This window comes from Arachis ipaensis, chromosome B09 (genome assembly GCF_000816755.2).
Source record: "Arachis ipaensis cultivar K30076 chromosome B09, Araip1.1, whole genome shotgun sequence".
Classification (NCBI taxonomy): Eukaryota; Viridiplantae; Streptophyta; class Magnoliopsida; order Fabales; family Fabaceae; genus Arachis; species Arachis ipaensis.
In genome coordinates, this window is record NC_029793.2 from 113,596,422 (window position 1) to 113,604,496 (window position 8,075).

Genomic DNA, 8,075 nt, shown 5'->3' on the forward strand with positions numbered 1-8,075 from the left:
TTAGTTTTTAATTATTAAAATTTATAAATTTTAAATATATGAAATACCTAAAATCATAAAAAATATATAAGAACATTAATTAATTTAAATTCAAATTATCAAAACCTTATTTAGTTACAAAAATATTCTTGAATAGTAATTAAGGTTAGGATTAGGCTTGGGACTAAGCTAGTGTAAAAATTTTAATAAAATTAGAAGGTAGAATAGTAATTAAACATCAACCATAATTTATTTAAATTATTTTAAAAATATAATACTTATTTGTTAACTTATTAATTAGTTTTAAGTTTTAAATAATTTTTTAATTTAAAATTAATAGTATTCTAGTTAATTTTTATTTATAAAATTAGATTTAAAATTTTAATATTTAAAGTAAATCATATAAAATTCTCGTTAGTTTTTAATTATTAAAATTTTTAAATTTTAAATATATAAAATATTCAAAATCATAAAAAATATATAACAACCTTAATTAATTGAAACTCAAAGGATCAAAACCTGATTTAGTTAAAAGAATTCATTTTCAAAAACTGTGACCACAAATCCCTTTAAGGTCACCCTTTAGTAAAACTATACACCCTATTAAGTTAGCCACTAAAATAGTCACTATAGATCCCTTAGGTCACTCCTCAAAACCGTGACCATAGACTCCTTTTAGGTCACTCTTTTTTAAAAAATCGTGATCATAGACCTTTTTAGATCACCCTCCAAAACTGTAACTGTAGATACCTTTAGGTCACTCTCCAAAACCGTGACCATAGACTCCTTTAAGTCACCCACAAAAACCGTGATCAAAGACCCTTTTAGGCCACCCTTTCATAAAACCGTGACCATAGACCCATTTTAGGTCATCCCCAAAATCATGACAATAGATACCTTTACGTCACCCTAAAAACCGTGACCATAGACCCTTTTAGGTCACCCTTTCGAAAAATTGTAACCATAGACCCTTTTGGGTCACCCCCCAAAATCATGACCATAGATACCTTTATGTCACCTCCCAAAACCGTGATCATAAATCCTTTTAGGTCACCCCCAAATCTGTGACCATAGACCCCTTTAGGTCACCCCGAAAAAAGTGACCATAGAACCTTTTAGGTCACTCCCCAAAACAGTGACCATAGACTCCTTTAGGTTACCCCCTAAAACCGTGACCATAGACCCTTTTAGGTCACCCTTTTTTGAAAAATTGTGACCATAAACTCTTTTAGGTCACCTCCAAAAACCATGACCATAGGTCCTTTTAGGCCACCTTTTTTTATAAAACCGTCATCGTAGGTACTCTATGGTCACCCTTTTTTAAAAAACCGTGACCATAGGTTTCATTTTTTTTGTCACGGTAAAAAATTGTGACCATTAAAAGAACCGTGGCCATAGACCCAAAATGTTGTAGTGGTTATTAGTTTATTTTAATGTATTTTGATTTTTATTTATTTAGTTACTAGATTGGAGTTTATGTTTGTAGGCTTTAGGGTTTTCTTTGTTTTAACCTAATAATCTAAGAGTTTATAAATACCTCTTTAGCTATTGTAGTCGCAGTATTGAGTGATTAGAAGTGCCAAAGCATTTTTTTGTTTCGTGATAAAACCATGGTGTGGACAAGTGAGGTTGAGTGAGTTCCTCTCTTATTGCACGGGAAATTGGGTAGAAGGTTGAGGAGTCCCTTCAATTCAATTTTCAAACTATGATGTGGACAAGTTAGGTTGAAGAGTCATTTTCTTGATACATCAAAAAATTGGATAGAAAGTAGAGCGATTCTCTTTGTATTCAATTTTAACCTATCTTTTTTCTTTCTATTTCAGTTTTAATGTACCTTTCTTATTCAATTTCAATTCATGACATTTTGTTTATCTTTTTTCATATCACCTTAGGCTTCTTTGGTATGCGATACAGAAATTGAGATTTGGGGATTAAGACTCAGTCTCTTCAATACTTTTAGAAAGTGGAGACATAGAAAATTGAAATTTTTTGGAAACAATAATTGAAATATTTCTAAAATTACCCAAATCTAATTTCTCAAATTTCAAATCTAACTCCACATTCTCTTTTCCTTTCAAACCAAGCCTACTTCTCCTCCAACTTCCATCACCACTACCACCGCCAACACAGCCTCTATGTCCACCTGCATCCCTCTCCCAATGGTGACCACCATGTTTTTAGGTAGCACCAACTACACAAACGCTTCAACAAAGTGATTCTTCACACACACCATTGATTTCAATGGTCTGAATCCCCAATGGTTCTTGTTCGTGTTGCATCCCTTGAATAGGCACCTGAACCGAGCATATGGATATGAAGGTGAAGCTGCTCCGCAAGAGTTTCTATGGCGTCAAGCTCCACTATCTCGTTGACGACAACTTTGCCTCCTCTTGCCGCATCCTCCTCCCATCTGACCTAGTCTTCAAAAGTACTAGGTGACGACAACTTCCTAAATTTTAATTTTAATCTCCGTTTTCTTGCGAAATAATGTTGACCTCCTCTATTAAATTTAGCTTATGTAATTCTTCTAACAATCCCGCTACGTTACCAACAGCATTTCCGCCAACATCTGCCAACTTTAATTGGGCTGGACTCTAAGCCCACTTAATTCCAAAAGCGACATCCCAAATTAACCCAGATTAATTCCTAATTTCACTAGTTTACCACACTAACCCTAATTTATTCTATACCCACATTTTCTTACCGTGGACACACTCCCCCAACCCCCATATCCTTCTCCAGTGCCGCATAGCCATCAGAATTGTCATCTCCGCCAGTCGCCGCCACCAACCTAATTCATATTGATTTTCACCGTGTAGAACACCTCCACCCCCCAAACCCCTAACGGCTGTGTCTTCGAACAGTCAACCTCCAACGCGTTCTTGTCGCCGGCGTCAACTCAGGTCACGCCGCCAGCGATTCTGCCTACAATTGCATCAACCATTATAGCATCCGCCGGCAAGCTTCCATCAACGGCGACACAGGTCTTCCGTTGGCAAGCTTCGATCGAAGGTCACCACCTAGTCGTGCGATTGAAGTCGCATCGTCTTCGCTACTCGCCCAGATGACGGTGCCTCACCCATGCATGCTCGGCTCTGCAGTATGTGCGCACGCTGCTTCGGTTCACTGTGCACTGCTGTGAATCTGCTATTGAGTTACCTCCTTGGTTAGTACTTATTTATGTATCTTGCATGATCTTATTATAAGTATAGTATCATATAGATTTTATTTGATGAAATTAGAATCTTTGGCTAGAACGTGTTTAGGTCTTTAAGTTAAGTTTGTTTTTATGCTATGTTCCATTGTTCATATTATATGGATACTTGTTAGTTATTGAGTTTAATTTTTTTTGTTCATGTTAAGTATGTTAATTATCACTTCTACATGATTTTTGCTGGATTAGTATATGTTGATGTTGAAATATTTCATGGGTGTATCTTTTGAGTGAAAACTCATCTAAAAGTGTCTTTGCTGGATTAATGTGTCTAATCTTAAAATTGCTTGTCATGAACTGAATTTAATTGTGATTTGGTCAATGTTTCATCATTTTATTGTTTAATGGAGGCTGCTATTAAAAGAATTTATCTCTTCTTATATTTGGTAACGGAAAAGTTGAAACCTATACTATTTTCTGATGTGGAAAGTATTTATGATTATGTCTTTTGACTAAATAATTCTTTAGATGTATCTTTATTGGACTAATGTGTTGTTTGTATAAACTTACTTGGATGTGTCTGTAAAATTCATAAAGTACTGGACTAAAGGCGGTAAAATGCAACAATGGGATAATGTGGGCTTCCAAATCCTTGATGTTTGAATAAATGATTTCTGAAAAAATCTCATGGGTATTAGTAACTAATGCCGTTACGCAATGTTGATTTTTACATACAGGACACCTTGAGGGAATATAGGAAGGAAATAATGCTCGAAATCATTGTGGATCCTAATAATTCGGCCATTGCGCAAGCACTGAAGTTCCTTGACAAAAGTCCTCAACCTACTGTGCACCACAATCATCCCAGGAACAAACGTAAGGAGGTTAGGACAACGTTCACAGCACTGAGCATGAAGAGCATGATTCGGAGGACTAACGGAACACCCAAAAAAATTGCAACAGAGAGAAACATGATAAGAAGAAAGTTGCATAGAACATTCTTGATTAATTAGTCTTATGATACCCCCCTTATGTTTTATCACTTTTGTTTCATCCTGATATTTTCCTTGTGTTACACATGTTGATTGTCTTACTTGCTAGTAGGCGTTTCTAGTTAGACTATGGAAAAAAAAATTTTTGGCTACTTCATAGAAGTTCTGTCTATTATGGATGTGAATCCTATATTGGGGTATTGATGAGTCTTTTGGTTTCCGACATACAGTTGGTTTTTTTTAACAAGTTAATGTTTTGAAGCGACTTTTATGGAAATGTATTCTACTTATAACTTCATTGGACGCGTCTAATTCAATGCATGTCATTATATGAAGGCGCCCTTTGTAAATGTGACGTCAGAGGATATGTCTTCACATGCATGAGTCTTTTTAATGGACATGTTTTCTATGATTGTGTCTTCTTAACTGAGGTGTGTTTTGTGAATATGTCTTCAGAGAATATTTCTTTTTAAATTATGTGTCTTTTTAATGGAGGTGTCTTCTATTGGAAATGTCTTCAGAGGATAAGTGTTTTTAAGGGAGATACCTTTTTATGCATGTGTTTTTAAAGGGAGGTGTCATTGGTGGTTATGTCTTTGTATGATATTTCTTTTTTATGTATCTGTCTTTTTAATGGAAGTATCCTTTGTAAATGTGTCTTCAGATGATATGTCTTTTTAAATGATGTATCTTTTTAATAGAGGTGAATGATAAGTCATTTTAATGGAGGTGTCTTTTTACGCATATGTTTATGGATATGTCTATTTATGGAAGTGTCTTTTATAGATGTGTCTTAACAAGAAGTGTCTTGAGAGGATATGATTTTTGTACCTGAGTTTTTGTAATAAAACTTCCGTGGAGATTCTTTTAGTAAACAAGAAAAAAAACAAAATATTTCTTTAAAACTTGAAAATATAAACTTGCAAAATTGACTTCTGCTAACCAGAACCTCCTAAGTTGTTTCCTCCATAAATAGAACTCATATAACTAGTGTTGATTCGCTTTAAATATGACTCGCTCATTCTCAATGCCTTATAACAATAGAATAACATGTACTTATGAAGATGACTCACCATTCTCAATGCTTTAAAAGTATCAATGTATCACACAAAAAAGAATACTATAATAATATCGGTGTATCACACACAAAAACACGTATGCTACAATTGTGTAAAAAATCAGGTAAAAATCATTCATTCACTCTAACAACAGAATCGACCTCTCCAATTTGAGTGGCTGCTACATCATTTTTCAGAGAAAAATCACCACGCAAAAAGTAAAATAGTCAATTATATACATAAAACAATTTGAAAAAAATAATGTGCATAAATGCATGGGCAATGATGAATTGAAGCATAAATAATGCAAAATAATTAATTTAAGCACACAAATGTAATGTGAATCATATTGCTGTGGAGCCATATATACATATTCCATCAAGCTAATTAAGCAACTAACGAGGCTTAAGCTGATAATCATCCACTGATTTACATAAAAAAATCTACTACTATATTGCAGAAAATAAAATAAAAAATATGCACAAGATTATTACTGTTGCTAGCTACCAAGACAAAAATTAGAACAAATTTGAAAGGAAACATGCAACTTGCATAAAAGAAGTCCACCAAAAACACACCATGTATCATAGTTGGAAGATCCGATTTGCATTAAAAAATAATCCACACCAAATATACTACTAAACTACCACTTACCAACATTTTCTCTGGTAAGCCATGGTACATTGATCAAATCTAGAATTTTCTAGGGACCAACTTCTGTGAAACAAAGACAAGTCTTATTAACATAGTGAAAATATTTTAATTTGGTCAGCAATCACAATTTGTATTATTTGATTAAGAGATAGACTTAAATGGCATGAATGATAACTTGAATGATAAGTTAAATGGCACAAATATATAAGATATGCTTGTTTTATTTGGAGTAAGAGTCACTTGTATAAATACACAGCAACAACAAGGAATTGTAACTATTCTAAAACAGAAAAGAAAAGGAAAGGAAACATAATTCTTTATCATATATATTAACAATTGGACCCTAATAATATCAACAAAGCATAGCAATGATATGATGATTAAAAGAAACAGTTAGTAGTTACCTTGGTAAGAGCACTTCTTGAGCATCTTTTCAAGGATCTTGAGCCATAATGGATCATTATCAACAACTAACACTCTCATCTAAAGGCTATTTTCGGATGTCGTCTTCTTCTTCTTGTATGTTTTTTACTCAGCAAATGTACAATAACCAAAAAAAAAAAAAATTCCAAACCTTTAACAAAAGACATCCAAAACACAAAAAAAAAAATATTCGAAACTTACGAAATAGAAACATTCAGAACATATAAAAAAGAAACATGCTATACCAATAGAGGAAGACACATCTGAAACCTCAAAAAACGAAAAATTCACAGCTTAAGGGAGTAAGATTACAAACATAATCAGTGCATTATAGAATGGAGTTTAAGCTAGAAATATTCATGTTTAAGCAACAACACTCACAGGCTTTCCTTAGACAAATTTTGTTCTTCAGTAGGTGATACAAGTTAAAATCTTTACTGACTAGTCAAGATTTTAATTTATCCACAAAATAAGTCATGACTTTCAATGAGTAAAAAAAATGGCTCTACTTCTTATTACTCCATGAACACACACAACAGACCAAAATTCCTAAATTGAAAAATAAGAATCCTACTTATGGGATAGACAATCATTGGAAATTTGAAATTGCCCTTACATTGGATTGGAACACCCTCTTCCCTCTTTCTCTCAAATATTTAATATCAAATAAAATAATAAGAAAAGCAATTCTTCAATTCCATTGAGTTGGAATTTACCTGAAAAAACACAGCTTTTCCATAGTTGAACTGTATGCAGCGAGCCACCTTGGTGCGTGGATGAGTTGGGACTTGGGCTTGCAACCTTGCAAAATATTTAAAAATTCAAATACCATGCACATGTGGATTCACATATAACACCAACAAAAATTCCAAAAATAGTGAATAACATACTTGATCAACCAAAATTTAAACACCATAGACATGCACTTGGACAAATCAGAAATTTAGAGAGAGAGATTGAACCATTGAGTAACTGTACCTAGCGGCGGTCTACAATGACGACGGGAGCTCGTGGACTCTGACGGTGCAACGGCAAGGCGGGAATGCATCACAGCTGCGATGGAGGACGCGTGGCGGAAAGGCGACGAGTGGGAGCTTGGCTACACGCGAGGTAGGGTGGCCAAAGGGACGCGATGACGGTGAAGCAGACGCGCAATGCTGGTTGTCTTCCCTGCACGAATGGCGGATGAAGCAGTGGCAACGGATGCAAGGAGACTAGGATGGAGAAAAGGCGGGAGATTTGGGAGAGAGATTAAGATTTTTAAGTGAAAATAAAAATAAAAGGATAAATTTTGATTAAATCCTGATTATTCAAATTTTATTTTTTAAAAAATTAAAAAAGCACGAATGGCGGATGAAGCAGTGGCAACGGATGCAAGGAGACTAGGATGGAGAAAAGGCGGGAGATTTGGGAGAGAGATTAAGATTTTTAAGTGAAAATAAAAATAAAAGGATAAATTTTGATTAAATCCTGATTATTCAAATTTTATTTTTTAAAAAATTTAAAAAATAATAATTAATTATTATTGTCAAAAGTTGGTAGATAATATCTTAACAACGTATACTTTTCCTTCTAATAATTAAATTCTTGACCTTGACAAAATGGTCATTTTGCTCCTTAATTTAAAATAACAAAAAATTTATGAATCCGTATCACCTACAAAAATTGGAAACTTGAGAACCTAACGCTGCATGGCTCTTCTTTTTTTTTTTTGGGACATGGGCTTATAAAATTGCAAGGCTCCGATGAATTAGCCTGACAGTAGGGGTGGCAAGTGGGGAAGTCCACCCCGCCCCGCCAAAAGCCCGCCCTTTG